We start from the raw sequence: 15,281 nt of genomic DNA, 5'->3' as shown, positions 1-15,281 counted from the left end.
GAAAGATGCAAAGACAGACACACAGACAGGGAGGAGAAGGCCGTGTGACGACGGAGAAAGAGAGTGGGCCGTGTGTCCTTCCCCGTGTCTCTCTCCGTGTCTCTTAGGGACACCAGCCCGCTTGGGTGGGGCCCTCCCTCCTCTTAACTGATTAAGTCTGCAGCACCCTGATTCCAAATTGGGCACATTCCGAGGTCTCACGGGTTAGGATGTCAACGTATCTTTTTTTGGGGGGGACACAATTCAATCCCTAACATACACCTAAAGCAGCCCCCCATCTCTCCTTCTTTAATTCTGTGTTTCTCTTGACCCGCGGGTGTTCTCACCAGGACAAGGGTCAAAGGCGAGGCAGGGCAGGGTAGAGGCGAGCAAAATAAAAGCTGCTTCCCAGGTGATTTGATTTAATCCCCATTTTTAGGCTTAAACTAGGAGGTGGCAACACAAATGCCAGGAACTAGGTGCCCTGGTTTCTCCTAGACGAAATTGGCAATATTTTCAGAACAGATCTGGCTTCCAACCCACCTGAGCCGGGAGATGAGCCGTGAGGTTTCCCACATCCGATGCCCTGGAGCCCAGCGGCCGTGCTGGCTGCTCTGCGCTCCAGTGGTCTGCGGTGTGGCTACCTTGTCCCTTGGCGCCACCAGGAGCCTGGGTGAGCGTCCAGCTTAGAAACAGCGACGTTATCAGCACCATCAGATACCAGTGGGTGCCGGCGTTCAAGGGGAAAGACTTCAAAGTGAAATTTAAGCACGGCATGTGGGAGATGAACCCAAGCTTTCCACGTCTCCAGTGTGGGGCTGACAAAGGATGGAGAGACCGTCTCCTCATTGAACAAAGACTAGCATCACATTGGGACCAGTGTCTGGGGTTTCACTGACCTCAGACAACAAACCAGATGGAATCCAGCTCGAACCTCCCATCCAGCACTTAGAAGATTACAGAAATGCACCCCTGGGAAATTGGTATTGGAAGGGAGCAAATGCCTAGATGTAGATAGTCTCTATAATTCAGAACTTCAGGAATGTTATCCATTTAGGAGTGGCATCCAGATGGACATCCTTGTAAACTACCTGGCATGTCTCTCTACCTGCTGGAGCTCGTCGTGCCCTGCAGTGGGGACATGGGCAGGAAACACGCTGCCCAGTGTGTTACAGCTCCTTGCAGAGCGAGGAGGTGTCGGGAGCCACATAGGAAGTGCCTTTGAGTTACAGCACAGACGAGACCCGTAGTGTCAAGCAAAGTTGATGCTATCGGGTACAAATATGGAGAGGCAAAGTTCTCCTCTGCAAAGCTGATGCTGTCAGACACATATATGGAAAAGCAAAGCTTCCTGAACATAGGGTTTTTTACACTCCCCCTACCCTGTTGAGGCCTCCTGGTGGCTGGTGCCTTGCAATCGGTCTCTCTTGCCCAGTGTTGTAAGCTGGGCCCTCCCTGGAGGAGAAACCTGGGTTCCCGAAGACATGTGACCAGAGCCGGGGCCCCGCCAGTTGGCGAAGGAATCCCAGGGCAGGTGCTGGGCGTGGAGGCCACGGGGGCATAGGCTACCAAGGTGACAGAGAACTGACCTTCTCTGGGGGCACTGCACCTCGCACACCTCACATCTCCCTGCTTGGCCCCGGAGGATGGCTGGTTAGCCAGAGACGGGTAAGATTCCTCAGGGAAGGAACAACCTAAGACAGGCACAGTCGCAGAGGGGCCATCAGGAGAGAACTTGGGGGCCAACAGAGGTGGGGCATAGACCCTCACCCCCCAACTTTGCAGGAGCCTGAACCCTGTCCCCATGGCTGCTTCGCTTCCCACGCCCAGCTCAGATGGGAACCCAGGTAGCAGACAAGAGACCTGGCCAATGGCAACTGCCCTCCCGCCGCAGCAGGGCTTTGTTTCCCATTTCCTCCGTGGACCACAGCTTTCCTCTGTGTGGTAGCAAGGCTTTGCTCTGTGTGGTTCCCCTTGTCTTCCCCTGCCTTTGCCTAAAGTGATTTTGTAGGATTGCTATTGGGGTTGGGAAGTATTCCCAGTTCCGATGGAGGGTTTGAGGAAAGATCCCAACTAGGGAAAAGCCAAGAAGGATTGTAATCACTCCGGCTCCCTTGATGACTACACCTGAGATCCCCACTCCCAGGCCAGGGCATTGGGCTCGGGGAAATACGACAGGAATGTTTTTGTGGCAAGAACCTACTTTACAAAGTAAATTGGATGAGTTGTGGCCTCCCTGGGGAGTTAAAGATATACTAGGAAATTCTTGGGTTTGGTGGCGGGGAAGGTTTTTATTACAATGGGTATATGCGAAATTAGATAGGGTAAGCTTTAAGGCAAATATATATAAGCTTTACTGCTCTTTTTATAAGAATAGATATAAGGGACAAATTATATTTTGTAAATATTTTGCAAAGGACCTTGGTGACAGATTTAAGGTACAATGCCCTCCACAAAGACCCCCTAGGGTTAGTACGTTTATAGCACCTTGTTTTGATGTTAAAGGTAAAATGTTACGGCCTGAAGGCATTTACAGATTGTAAAAGAGTAATGTGTTTGAGTTTGTGTTTTGTGTAACCAGCTAACTAAACAGAACATACAGGTATAAGAACATTTACTTCTGGGAAGAATAATGGAACCGCAGATAAAGTTCCTGACCTAGATGTGACCAAGATGTACCTAACCACAGGGGATGAAAGAGACTATAGAGATCAGAAGACTACTTGACCATAAAAACCTATTTAACCTGTTGATGTAATCTGCTGACGAAAATGACCTTTGTTTTATGGCTTTGTACCTTTGTTTTTGATCTTTGTTTTATGGCTTGTAAGGGGTTTTTGGCGAGGGAACTAGATTGTTAAGATTGAAAGTGAGATTGCCTCACAGTATAAAAGCTTCGGAATTATGAAAATAAATTTGGCAGATCCTTGCATCCTCTGAGGTGTCTTGTGTTCTGTCCACGCCGACTCCGTCTCCCCTTTCGGTGAAACCTGTCCAGCTGGGGCTGGTCCCCGGCAAGGAGGAAAATGGCGGAGTCCGTGATGGAAAGTCACTGGGGAACCTGCTTGGATGTGTTGTAGAAAATGGAATTCCCCCCTGGTCTGTAAGTGAATTTACTGCCTTAGTTAATCAATACATAAATCTGGTAGACTCTAGGGTTAGAGAACCCAGAGCCTCCAGTCAAAGGAAGCCAACCTAGGAAAGGCCAGAGTCAGCAGACCTGCTAAGGATTCAGAAAGTAAAAACGGAAGGGATCAAGGATGCTGTTTCCCAGCGTCAGGGATGCGTGAACACGGGCTGCCATGCCCTGCAGGGAAGCAGGCGGGTGACGGTGTTGAGTCTGGACTTAACTTCAGGATGTGTTGTTTCTGAGATACTTGTGAGATATCCAAGAAATCAGTGAGAGGCAGTGCCCAACATTCCTTTGGAAATCGTTGATATTACTGAAAGTATACATTCCACAGCACACAACAAAATTATACCTTTTTACTCACTTTTAATTGTATTTGCTCTGTACTGATCCGACAAAATATTTTAAATAAAAGTAACGTTGTAGCAAAATTATGCAGGAACCAAACTTCAATGCACACAGTGCCCTGAAAGTTATTGAAAGAGTAAGAAATTATTTCAATAAAAAGAAAGCAATCATATTTACAAAATGACATATTATTAATGTTAAAATAAAGATGACAAAGCCTCTTGACAGTTGATGCCAAGTTTGCCGACAAAGAAAATAATAGGAAAAGAAAAAAGAATGCTCATTCTACCTGTGCAACTCATATTCAGCCCATCTTTGAAACGTAAGACAATGTAAGAATAATTTATTTTCTGTGTTAGAGACAATAATAATTTTGAAATAAAGTTTTGAGACTGAAATAATTTTATGGCCTTTCCAGTTTTCCAGATGCCTTATGAAATCTGAAAATTAGATGAATTGAATTCTGCCAGCACATAAAATGTGTCCACACTGAATCTACCGCTGAACATGGTAAGAAGGTGATATTAGCTGGGGGCGGGTGGGTGGAGCGGGTGACCAGTGTATGAGAATCTAGGAATTTCAGGTTGTTTTCTAAAACTGGATGACTCCCATTCAAGTCCTAAGATAGATCTGCAGCAATAATTTATTGGATACATTTCTAAATAATTTCGAATCTCTCAGGACATACACAACTATGCCGGTATCATTTGCTAGTGGAAAGTGTAGCTTCTCAAAATGTCCCTAAAACTGCCTGTGATCCACAATGTCACAAAAAACTGTCAAATCAGGGACCTGTTATAAAATGCAATATTGAAGCCAGTAAGAAATGAAATGCATTTTGAAAATTTTCTCAGCCAAAAGCAAGGCATGTTTGTATAAATATTATATCCTAGTGCCATAGAGTTTCTAATTATTGTGATTAAAACTTAAATTTTTATTATTTCATGTTTAATAATTGTTTGTACAAGTTATACAGGCTGACTTTATGTGTTGTAGTAGTTGTTGAGAAATAAATAGTATACTAATCTGACAAAGTTTACTAAAAAAGGGTTTTGCCTTTTAAAATTCACACGGAAGCATGGGCCGGTCACTACCCTGAAATAGACAAGATTATCATGTGAACCAGCATTATTAAAGTGGATTGGCCAAGGATTAGAAATAACTATGTTAACTACATCTAAGCAGATAAAGAAGATTTATCAGTACAAAATAAAACCAAGAAATAAAAAGGCCCGAGTGGAAACACTCAGCATGAAAAATGCAGTCTCTGTAACGAGAACACGTAGATAGCATCGCTTACAGCGGCAAGAGCTGCACCCAGTCCCTGGGGGAACTCCCCCCCACCAAGCGATGCCCCAACACCAGCTGGGGGTCCTGCAATTCAACTCAGATCTGACACCATCTACCTGGAGCTGATGTCAGACCCCACCAGGTAAGGGCTCAGTCCCACTTCAGACACCAATTCCAAGCCCAGGTCGTCACCTGTGCTTCCGACCCATGGGGTATACATCTGAGGTTCCAAGGACCCCTTTCTTGGTTTCTATTAATTTGCGTGAGTAGCGCACAGGTCTCAGGAAACCAGCTAAACTGGTTTGACCAGTTAACTCAGGAAACTCACTAGATTATGGGTTTATTAAAAAAGGGCATAACTCAGGAACAGCCAGAGAAGAGATGCAAGGGCAAGGCTCTGGGGAAGGGCTTCCATGCTGCCCAGGTGTGCCAGGCTCCCAGCACCTCCAGGTGTCCACCGCCCCGGACGCTCTCCAAACCCCATCCTTTTGGGTTTACGGAGACTTCATTGCACAGACAGGATTGATTACATCTTTGGTGGTTGGCGATTGAACTCCCTCTCCAGCCCCTCTTCCCTCCCTGGGGGTCGGGGGTGGGACTGAAATTTCCAACCCTGTAACCACGTGGTTGGTCTCCTGGCAACCAATCTGCAACTTTAGAAGCTTTCCTAAAGTGACCTCATTAACACAACAAAAGACAGCTTTATAGTTTATCAGTTAGGAAACTCCAACGGTTCTAGGACCCCTGTGCCTGGAACAGAGGAAGGCCAAATATATACATACGTGTAAAATAAATCACAATATCGCAGGTGGATACGTACAGGACGGATGAATAAAATAGAAAGCAAGTGGAAACAGCCTCGGGAGTCTGCAGGAGAGAGTAAAGAAATAAAAGCTGCACGAGAAAAATAAAGAGATGCCGAGGGTAGGATTAGAGGTGCCAGGCTAGAGGAAGTGCAGAAACGAGCTTTAAAACATACAGGTGAACTATTTGGAGGGAAAAAACGCTGAGGGCCTTTGGTTTGAAGCCAGAGGGTGAAGGCAGAGCAGAGGCTCCAGGGAGACAGGGGGGCCTCTCCCAGGTGGCTCAGACAGACGGGTCTTGGGGGTGTTTCCAAAGGGGCCGGCACAGCAGGAGGATGTTCCAGGAACATGCTGAAAGCAAAGAGGAAGCGGGTGAGGACCCAGGACGTGCAAGGTCCCTGGGGGCCATCTCAGCACATGGCTGCCCCTGTCCCCGTCCAGAGGTGCCAGGGCCTTGAACAGATGTTACCACCGTGGGCCGAGGGTGCTGCCTGGAACCTGCAGCCCGCACAGAGGAGCAGGGGACAGGGTGGGGATGGCAGGGCAGCTCCCGGTGTCCCGGGGTCTCTGAGTGCCCCCCGGGGCCTCTGCCAGGGCTTGAGTCTGTGGGCACGTCAGGCCTCCTCCAGCCCCGAAGGCATGGGCTTGAGCCCACACACGTCTGGGCTTGTGTCTTCCTTGGACCTGAGTGCCACCCGGGGACCCCCAGAGACCAGCTGGAGCTGGGCCGAGGTGGCTGGAGCAGGCGGCGGGCGATGGGGACGATGGGCCCTCGGGTGCGCGTGGGCCCCCGCTGCCCTGCGCCCCACGCTTCTGCTCCCCTATTGCAGAAGCGAGCATCTCAGGCCCTGCAGCTGGGTTGGAGGGACACCGAGTTTGGAACCCTCTTTTCAGTGAAGGTGTTGCTTGCAGGGAGATGCGGGGCCGGCTAGTGGCCAAGCGTGTGTAGCTGGGACAAAGTGTTCGCTGCTGGCAGGGCCTCCTGGCTGGGCAGCCTGCTGCTGTCACGCCACGTATAAGTTCATTTCCGAGCCCTTAACCAGCACTCCCGGTGGCGACCAGTGTCTGGACACTGAAGCCCTGGTCACTCCCCATCGGCGGTCTTTCCAGATGATTACTCAGGTCTGCAGAGCGCTGAGAAAGGAAAGGGCTCTTCAAGTTCTTAGCAGGAATCGAGGCTCTGGAACCTGTCTTTTCCTGAGGTCCGCGCCTCGGATCCCATCCCTGTTGGGGCCTGGTGGTGGACGCGCTGAAACGGGGGGTCAGGCTGTCATCTCCGGAAGAGACTGGCGGCACCTGTGAGAAGACAGGAGCGCTGGCTGGACGGCTGGACGGATGGCCCCAGTCTCCCCGCGGCTCGCATGGACTCAGGCCACGTGGGAGCCCCTGGGCCCTGCCGAGAAGGTTGTCTGATGCTCTTAACTCCAGTCACCAGTCCAGGGAAAGCTCACAGACGTGGGCCACGTGTGAGGGAGAAAACGGAGCTGGACGGTGGTCTGGGACTCGGCGACCGGCAGACAATCAGAGATTAGAAATTTGTCTTTCATGAAAGTTCAACTCCTGCCATCCAGTGTTTGAACATGGATTTTCACAAAAGTGTATTTCTTTTCAGATTCTTACATTCATACCAATGTGCTCAAAACAGGCATAGAACTCTAAAATCAAGAGAGCTTAGTAGCACTTATTCAAACCTTTGAAAATCACTTTTATTTTTTACCTCCTAGGAATTTATGCATTTACTTTTCAGCCTTATCGAGGTATTGTTGACAAACAGAATTGTAAGATATTAGAGTGTACAACGTGATCTGATAAACGTAAACACTGTGAAAAGATTCCCTCCATCTAGTTAATAAACACATTAATCGCCTCACATATTTCTTTCTTTTTTTTTTTGGCCGTGCCGTGTGGCTTGCGGGATTTTAGTTCCCTGACCAGGGATCAAACCCGGGCCCCCTGCAGTGGAAGTGCAGATTCCTAACCACTGGACCACCAGGGAAGTCCCATATTCCTCTTTTTTTTGGTGAAAGCAGTGAAGTTCTTCTCTCTTACCAAATTTCAATTATACATAGTACGGTTTCAGCTATAGTCACCATGTTTTACATACATCCTCAGACCTTGAAAATTATTTTTTAACACAATTATCGACAGACAATGCAAAAAAAGAACATCTTAATAACGACCCCCAATACCCACCACTAGCATCACGCAGACCCTGCCAGCTCCTTCCTGCTCATGTGTGCACATACGTATGTGACTCTGTTTCAAAAATGGGATCACACTGTCATACGATTTATTTTCCTACTTATCAACAAATCGCAAACCTCTGTTTTATTAACGTATAGTGATAACGTCATTATAGTAGCTACAAAGTGTCCTATTTCGGGCACATCCTCCAATTTAATAACTGACCTCCTAGTTGTTGTTTAGGTAACAACCGATGTCTTTGTCTCCTAAACACCTATTCTGAGCATCCCCGCACTTCAGTCTGAGGCGACTTGACCAACAGGCGGTGGAGATAGCAACTCTGTCACCCCAGGTGTGTCTCTCTGCTGGCGTGGCATCTCCTGACTTCCGTCTCCTGGGGCCAGACCTGTCTGCTGGAGAAGGAGGCCTCGGGGTGGGGAGGGGCTCCCGGCAACAGAGGACGTAGCTCTCTTGGGCATCGGCCTGACAAGCCTGGCGTGACTGCCACGGAGCTGGCGGCCCGGAGCGGGGGTACTTCTGGCTGAGCCCAGGCTGCCCGGAGAACCCAAAAGGAAGTGAGGCACTGTGGTCCTGCACCCAGTTTGGGTGCTTTGTCTTGTAGCAAATGGCCCCGAGCAGGGGCCAAGGCAAGGCATTTATTTTTATTTATTTATTTTTTACATCTTTATTGGAATATAATTGCTTTACAATGGTGTGTTACTTTCTGCTTTATAACAAAGTGAATCAGTTATACATATACATATGTTCCCATATCTCTTCCCTCTTGCGTCTCCCTCTCTCCCACCCTCCCTATCCCACCTCTCCAGGCGGTCACAAGGCACCGAGCTGATCTCCCTGTGCTATGTGGCTGCCTCCCACTAGCTATCTACCTTACGTTTGGTAGTGTATATATGTCATGCCACTCTCTCACTTTGTCACAGCTTACCCTTCCCCCTTCCCGTGTCCTCAAGTCCATTCTCCAGTAGGTCTGTGTCTTTATTCCCGTCTTACCCCTAGGTTCTTCATGACTTTTTTTTTTCTTAAATTCCATATATATGTGTTAGCATACGGTATTTGTCTCTCTCTTTCTGACTTACTTCACTCTGTATGACAAGGCATTTATTGACCTCTGAGATGCTCTCACAACAGACACTCGTCCGAATCAGATCCTTACGCTAAGCCTGAGGGTTGGTTCTTCTGCTTTCATTGTCTAGACCATGAAGCCAAGGTTTAGGACGGAAGCCACCTGCCTGACCACACAGCACCGGGAAATGCAGGGGTGAGGTCTCTGCCGCTCACTCCAGGCTGAGGCTAAAGTCACCCCGCTCTGCCAGGAGCCCGATCGGCCCCCGAGCAGGTGTCCGGGGTCAGCTCTGAGCAGCCCGTGTACGCGCGGTGGTGGCTCGTCTGTAAGTCAGAGCTAGGTCGTCCGCCTCGCCACGTGGAAGCGCTCTGACTTTGAGAGCGTCATGCGTTAAATCAACCAGGACGGCTTATCCCACAGCCATCGTGGGACCACGCCTGGTGTCTGGTCCTGCTGACCTCTGGTGGCCTCGGCCTGCAGTGGCTTGAAGCAGGGTTTCGGTTCCTGGCCAGTGACTGAGGTCGGTTTGAGGCGGTGAGAGCACCGAGTCCTAGCCACTAGACCCGACGGAAAGTAGTGCAACAGGTAAAGTGCTTATTAAGAGAAAGAAAGAGTATGTGTGGAAGACACACGAGCAGACTCAGAGAGAGTCGTGCCCTCGTGGCAGTTGGAATCACTTTTATGGGGCATTTCTTCCGGGTTTCTTTTGACTAATCATTTTGACTTGCCTGGTTGAAAGTCCATATTTGGTGTATCTCAGGATTTCCCCATGTGTGCGGGTGCACCTCTTAGCCAAGATGGATTCTACGGAAGAGGCCTGTGGGTAGTGAGCATTAGTTGCCATCCCTTAGCATCACTCACCTTTTGACTTCCAAGGAACCTTTCTGCGCATGTGTAGTTGGGGAGGTCTCCTGACTTCGAGAATGAGGAATATGTGGTCTCTTATCTCCTGTCTGGGCAGGGCCAGCCTCCTCTCTCAATTGTCCTGTTATTCCCGTATCGGAGTATCGGTCCACAGGGGAGGAACTCAGACCGTTTGCCGGGAGGGCCCGTCTGTCTCTTGCCCGCTGCGCTTCCAGCAGGTGGGGATGGGCCCTCCGTGCTTCTCCTCCCCCGTCTCTCAGCACCACACCGGGTGGTGGGGTGGGCTTTAGATGGACACCTGTTACTACTGCGTTTCCATCCCCGCCCGGGCTGAGATGACAGACCTTAATGAACTGCTGGCCTCGGGGTACCACCGTGTGCTCAGCCAGCCTGTCTGCTGATGGCTGATGTGCTCAGAGCCCGTTTCCAGTGGGATTGCTGACGGCGGTACAAGTGGAGGTCGGTTCTGAACCATGAGTGGAACCAGGATTTCCTCCAGAAGGGCACTTTCACAAGGGCAGAGGTCACTCACTTCCGTGAGTGGGGCAACACTGTTACCAGCATCCCCGACTCAACCAGGCTTATCCGATTCTTACAACCGCAGACTATGATGAATAAGACATAAAAGGCCCCACACATATGAATGCTTCCGGTGACAGAAACTGGAACTAAAACATATTTTCCTGTCGATGCTGAATGGGGTCAACTATAAATTGAGGGGAAGACAGATTAAGAGTCTGAGAAAGAGTGACTGAAAATAAGATACTGATCACAATTGACTAAACAAGGTTCGGTCTCATCTGGGGTGACAAATGTATGTTTTAAAAAAATCTGCACCACCTTATGGAATCATGAGATCTTAATACAGGTTGTATTATACTGAGTTGAGAACTACTGTACTGTAAGTACCTGGCTACACAGCAGAATTGTATTTTAACTTTGCAAATTACTTAGAGCAACCAGGCAAGGTGGGTTCGGGCGCCCTCTGGTGGCAGCATACAAGCTGCAGGGAGGTTTTCAACTTTCTTCTCTCTCGGGTTGACGTCCACAGGCGAAGCGCCCTCCTCCTTCTGTCCACAGTTCGTACTTGAGTCCCTTTCTGCTGGGCAGTAGCATCCTCCCGTTTGTCCTCACCCTGCGTGCTCTCGTGCAGAATACCTGAACCAAGAGAAAGGAAAACAGCTTTGAAAAGAAAGAGCTACCCCAGGAACCAGTGTGCTGAACCTCCAAGGCCTTGAAAAGCCATGTACATCTGAGACGTCTGGTCTCTTAGACCCTGTCTCAGCGCGCCTGTTTCCTTTCCTACCCTGAAAAATAAACAACCATTTGGCTTTTTATATGTTTTCTCCTTTCAATACTAGCATTGCTGTAACATCAGTTTCGACTTTTAATTGCATTGCGTATGAAACATGTATCTGTAAATTAGCTTAAAACTAAAATCATCTCCACAGCGATTTCATGGGAATGTGTTTGAAATGTTGCCTCTACTTTTTTGGGCCTGATGATTTGTGTGCCGTTCCAAAGCCTCTATAGGCAGTTTTCGACAGAATGGAATAAGAAGACGTGGTACATATATATGATGGAATACTACTCAGCCATGAGAAAGAATGAAATCATGCCATTTGCAGCAACATGGGTGGACCTAGAGATTATCATACTAAGTGAAGTAAGTCAGAGAAAGACAAATGTCATACGATATCACTTAGATGTGGAATCTAAAATACAACACAAATGAACTTATTTACAAAAGAGAAATAGACCCACAGACATAGAAAACAAACTTATGGTTACCAAAAGGGAAAGGGGAAGAGGGAGGGATAAATTAGGAGTTTGGGATTAACATATACACACTACTATGTATAAAATAGATAAACAACAAGGACCTACTGTACAGCACAGGGAACTATATTCAATATCTTGTAATAACCTATAATGGAAAAGGATCTGAAAAAGAGCACACATCTATAACTGAATCACTGTGCTATACACTTGAAACTAACACACTGTAACTCAATTATACTCCAAAAAAACAAAAGAAACTTAAAAAATAAAAGAAATACCAAAAAAAATTAAAGGCAGTTTTCCAAGCCAGGCTTTGTTTTACTTCACCCTCTGTCCTCCCAGGAGTGTTTCCTCCACCACCAGGGGCCCAGCTGAGAAGATCCAGGTGTGTGCTCTCTTCATCTACATCCTTCAGAGTCAAAGAAATTGCCCAAACCTATCAGAGCGACGCCTTAGATGCACTCTGCCCACCGGCTCTGACTTGTGAGGGCAGGATAAACACTCGGCTGCCATGGGAACCATCTGTCTGTCTGGGCTGTTTCTTGTGGGCAAAACCAAGTGCTCAGAAATGCCACAGGTGCCTTCTGACGGAGTTCGTTGTTTACCATGCTTACCACTGGGCCGATAGCTTTCCATTCCAGCTGCTAGAGAGGGCTCTGCTTTGGGCTCCAGACATTCTTCTCTCCTAACATGTCATTCTTTTGGAAAGGCCAGTAATGTTCCTCATAATGTGGGTGGTCAGATTACCCAGCAGCACAGAGTGTCTCGCTGCAGACACCAGCTTCCACTTCAAAAATATGTCATCACCACTGTCACCTTCACCATCACCATCACCTTCACCATCACCATCACCATCATCACCACCATTATCACCATCATCACCATCACCATCACCTTCACCATCACCATCACCATCATCATCACCATTATCACCATCATCACCATCACCATCACCACCATCCCCCACCATCATCACCACCACCATTACCATCACCATCATCACCACCATCACCATCATCACCACCATCACCACCATTATCACCATCATCCCCACCACCATCATCACCATCACCACCACGACCACCATTACCATCCCCCACCATCGATCACCATCACCATCACCATCATCCCCACCACCATCACCATCACCACCACCACCATTACCATCACCATCATCATCATCACCACCATCACCACCATCATCACCATCACCATCACCACCATCATCACCATCACCATCACCATCATCCCCACCACCATCCCCATCACCAACACCACCATTACCATCACCATCATCATCATCACCACCATCATCATCATCACCACCATTATCACCACCATCCCCACCACCATCATCACCATCACCACCACGACCACCATTACCATCCCCCACCATCGATCAGCATCACCATCACCATTAGCATCACCGTCACCATCGTCACCACCATCACCACCATTATCACCATCATCCCCACCACCATCATCACCACCATCACCACTATCACCACCATCACCATCGTCATCACAACCATCAACACCATGATCACGACCATCACCATCATCATCACTGTCACATCAACTACTTGGCCTAAGGCCAAAAAACTACTGCGTGGTAGGGTTTGCATCAGACTCTAATGATGACTTCAGAACATACACACTCTTCCCCACTGGACTCTAACTTTCCCGGCCTCAGTTTCTTCATCTGTAAAGTAGAGACAGGAATGGTACCTCTCTAATGAGGGTTTGTGCAGGTGCAACAGGAGCATGTGTATAGTTCTCAGCATGAAGCCTCATGTGCGCTCAGTAAATGCTAGTTGTGGGTCACAAAGGTGTGTTTGCCAGACCCTCTAGGAAACAGTGGGATGTCGACAAGGCCAAGTGTCTCTTTATTCAAATTTCAACCTTCTGTTTGATATATTAGTTCTTTCATTGATAGAGTTTTTGAATCGGAGTCAAAGAAGATGTGTACTGTGGACAGAAAGAGCCCTGGCCCAGGAGGTAGGAGGCCTGAGCTCTGAGCCTGCCATGCCTCTAACTCTGCGATTTCTAGGCGTGGTCCCAGACCAGCCCCCTCAGCATCACCTGGGAGCTTGTTAGAGATGCTGCTTCCCGGGCCTCAGCCCAGACCCACAGGGTCCGACATGCTGGGGCCGAGCCCGGCAACCTGGGGGATCCTGGCTCATTCTGTGCTGTTGGTTACATTATTCAGCTTGTTCCCCTGGGGGATGAGAGGTCCGGAGAGGGTCAGCCAGCTCCCCGACCCTCCTGCACGAGTGTGCCGCCGGGGACGCCCTCCCTGGGGGTGGCTCACACCCTGGATTTTGACTTCATGTTTCCCTTGAAAGGAGGGGCCTTCCTCGACCTAAGGGTGTAGACTCCGGGCTAGCTGAGCCCTGGGGCACCATCAAGGCCTCTGCCCCAGGACGGGCACCACGACAGTTGGTGGGGCAGCAGGGCGTAGGGGCAGAGCTGCCTTTTCAGGCACAGGTGTGATGTGTCTTGAAGGCGCTGAGATGATTTGGTTGCGTTGTGGGAAACGAGAGGGCAGAGCTCTAAGTCCGCAGGTGAAGGGCGCGGGAGGGAGGGACGCCAGGGGATGCTGGCTGTGCACGAGCCCTTCATCCCGGCCCCGCTGCTGCTCCCACGAGATGAAGTCTGAAAAGTACAGTGAGGTCCTGCGGAGCCCGCCTCCCACGGGCCTCAAGACCGTGAGGGAGGGGAGCCCGCCTTCGTCACTGTCCCTTGTCTCCTGCTGTGCGTTGCTGAGCTAACAGAGGCTGACATTAAGTGCGCTTGCCGGTTGCAAGGCTTCCGTGAGGGGAAGACTAGAGTCGGGGTAAGAAATTCGCGTCCCCTCCCCGCCCACGAGAGGTACTCAAGCTCAACATAAAAAGGTGGGAAAGTGTCCCCGAGAGACACTGGTCGTCCTCAACTTCCCTCTGCCACAGACCTCCCGTTTCTGGGGTCTGAGGAACGTGGGCGATCTCTCCGCATTTCAGTCCTGACTGCAATGAAACAGCCGATGAGAAGGGCGGATCCCCTCCTGCTTTTCCAGGGCAGGCGCCGTGGGCTCGAGGTGAGGTCCACCCACTGCCTCTGTGTTCACCGTTCTCAGGCCTGGCTTTCCCACCTGTCAGACGGGAGTGTCCCACGAGCACACAGCCGTCCACAGGGCTTCAGGCAGGGACCTCGCAGACGTGCTGCCTCGTCTCAGGCAGGTGTGCAAACGCCGCCCATTCCACCGAAAGCAGCCTCGGCATCACCGTGGAGGCACGAGCCGACCAGGGGCCTCACTGTTGGGAGAAGCGTCCTGACCTTCAGAGCCACGTGTCCAGGGCTCCATCTGGGGGTTTCCTTACGTTTCCCTGCAGCACCTTCCTTGGGACTTTTCTTACATACGTGCATATTTGACGTGATTAAGATTGGACGGACTGTACCACTATGTCTCATGCTTTCATTACACAGAGTTATTTCTTCAGCGTGTCTCTTGGCCCCTAACACTTCTTATTAAGGTGTTTTTTCCAGACTGCACGATGATCCGTCATAAGATGGTTACAATACGGGAAACTACGCTTCGGGCATCTGGGAGCAGTCGAGGCGCTCAGCGGGGTACACTCTGCTTCTTGGGAGAGGACGGGGGAAGCAGGCCCAGCGAGGGGCAGAGGGAGAGGGCAGAGCAGACAGGGCCCGGGGCCGTCAGAGGTCACGAAGAGGACACGGGCTTTTTCTCAGAGCGAGACAAGAAGCCGTTGGATTTCTGAACACTTTTGCTAGGATTATGATGATTCAAATGTCATAAACATCGTCATCTTCAGTG

This window comes from Orcinus orca, chromosome 12 (assembly GCF_937001465.1).
Source record: "Orcinus orca chromosome 12, mOrcOrc1.1, whole genome shotgun sequence".
In the NCBI taxonomy this organism is placed as follows: domain Eukaryota; kingdom Metazoa; phylum Chordata; class Mammalia; order Artiodactyla; family Delphinidae; genus Orcinus; species Orcinus orca.
Note: the sequence above shows the minus strand (reverse complement) of the source record.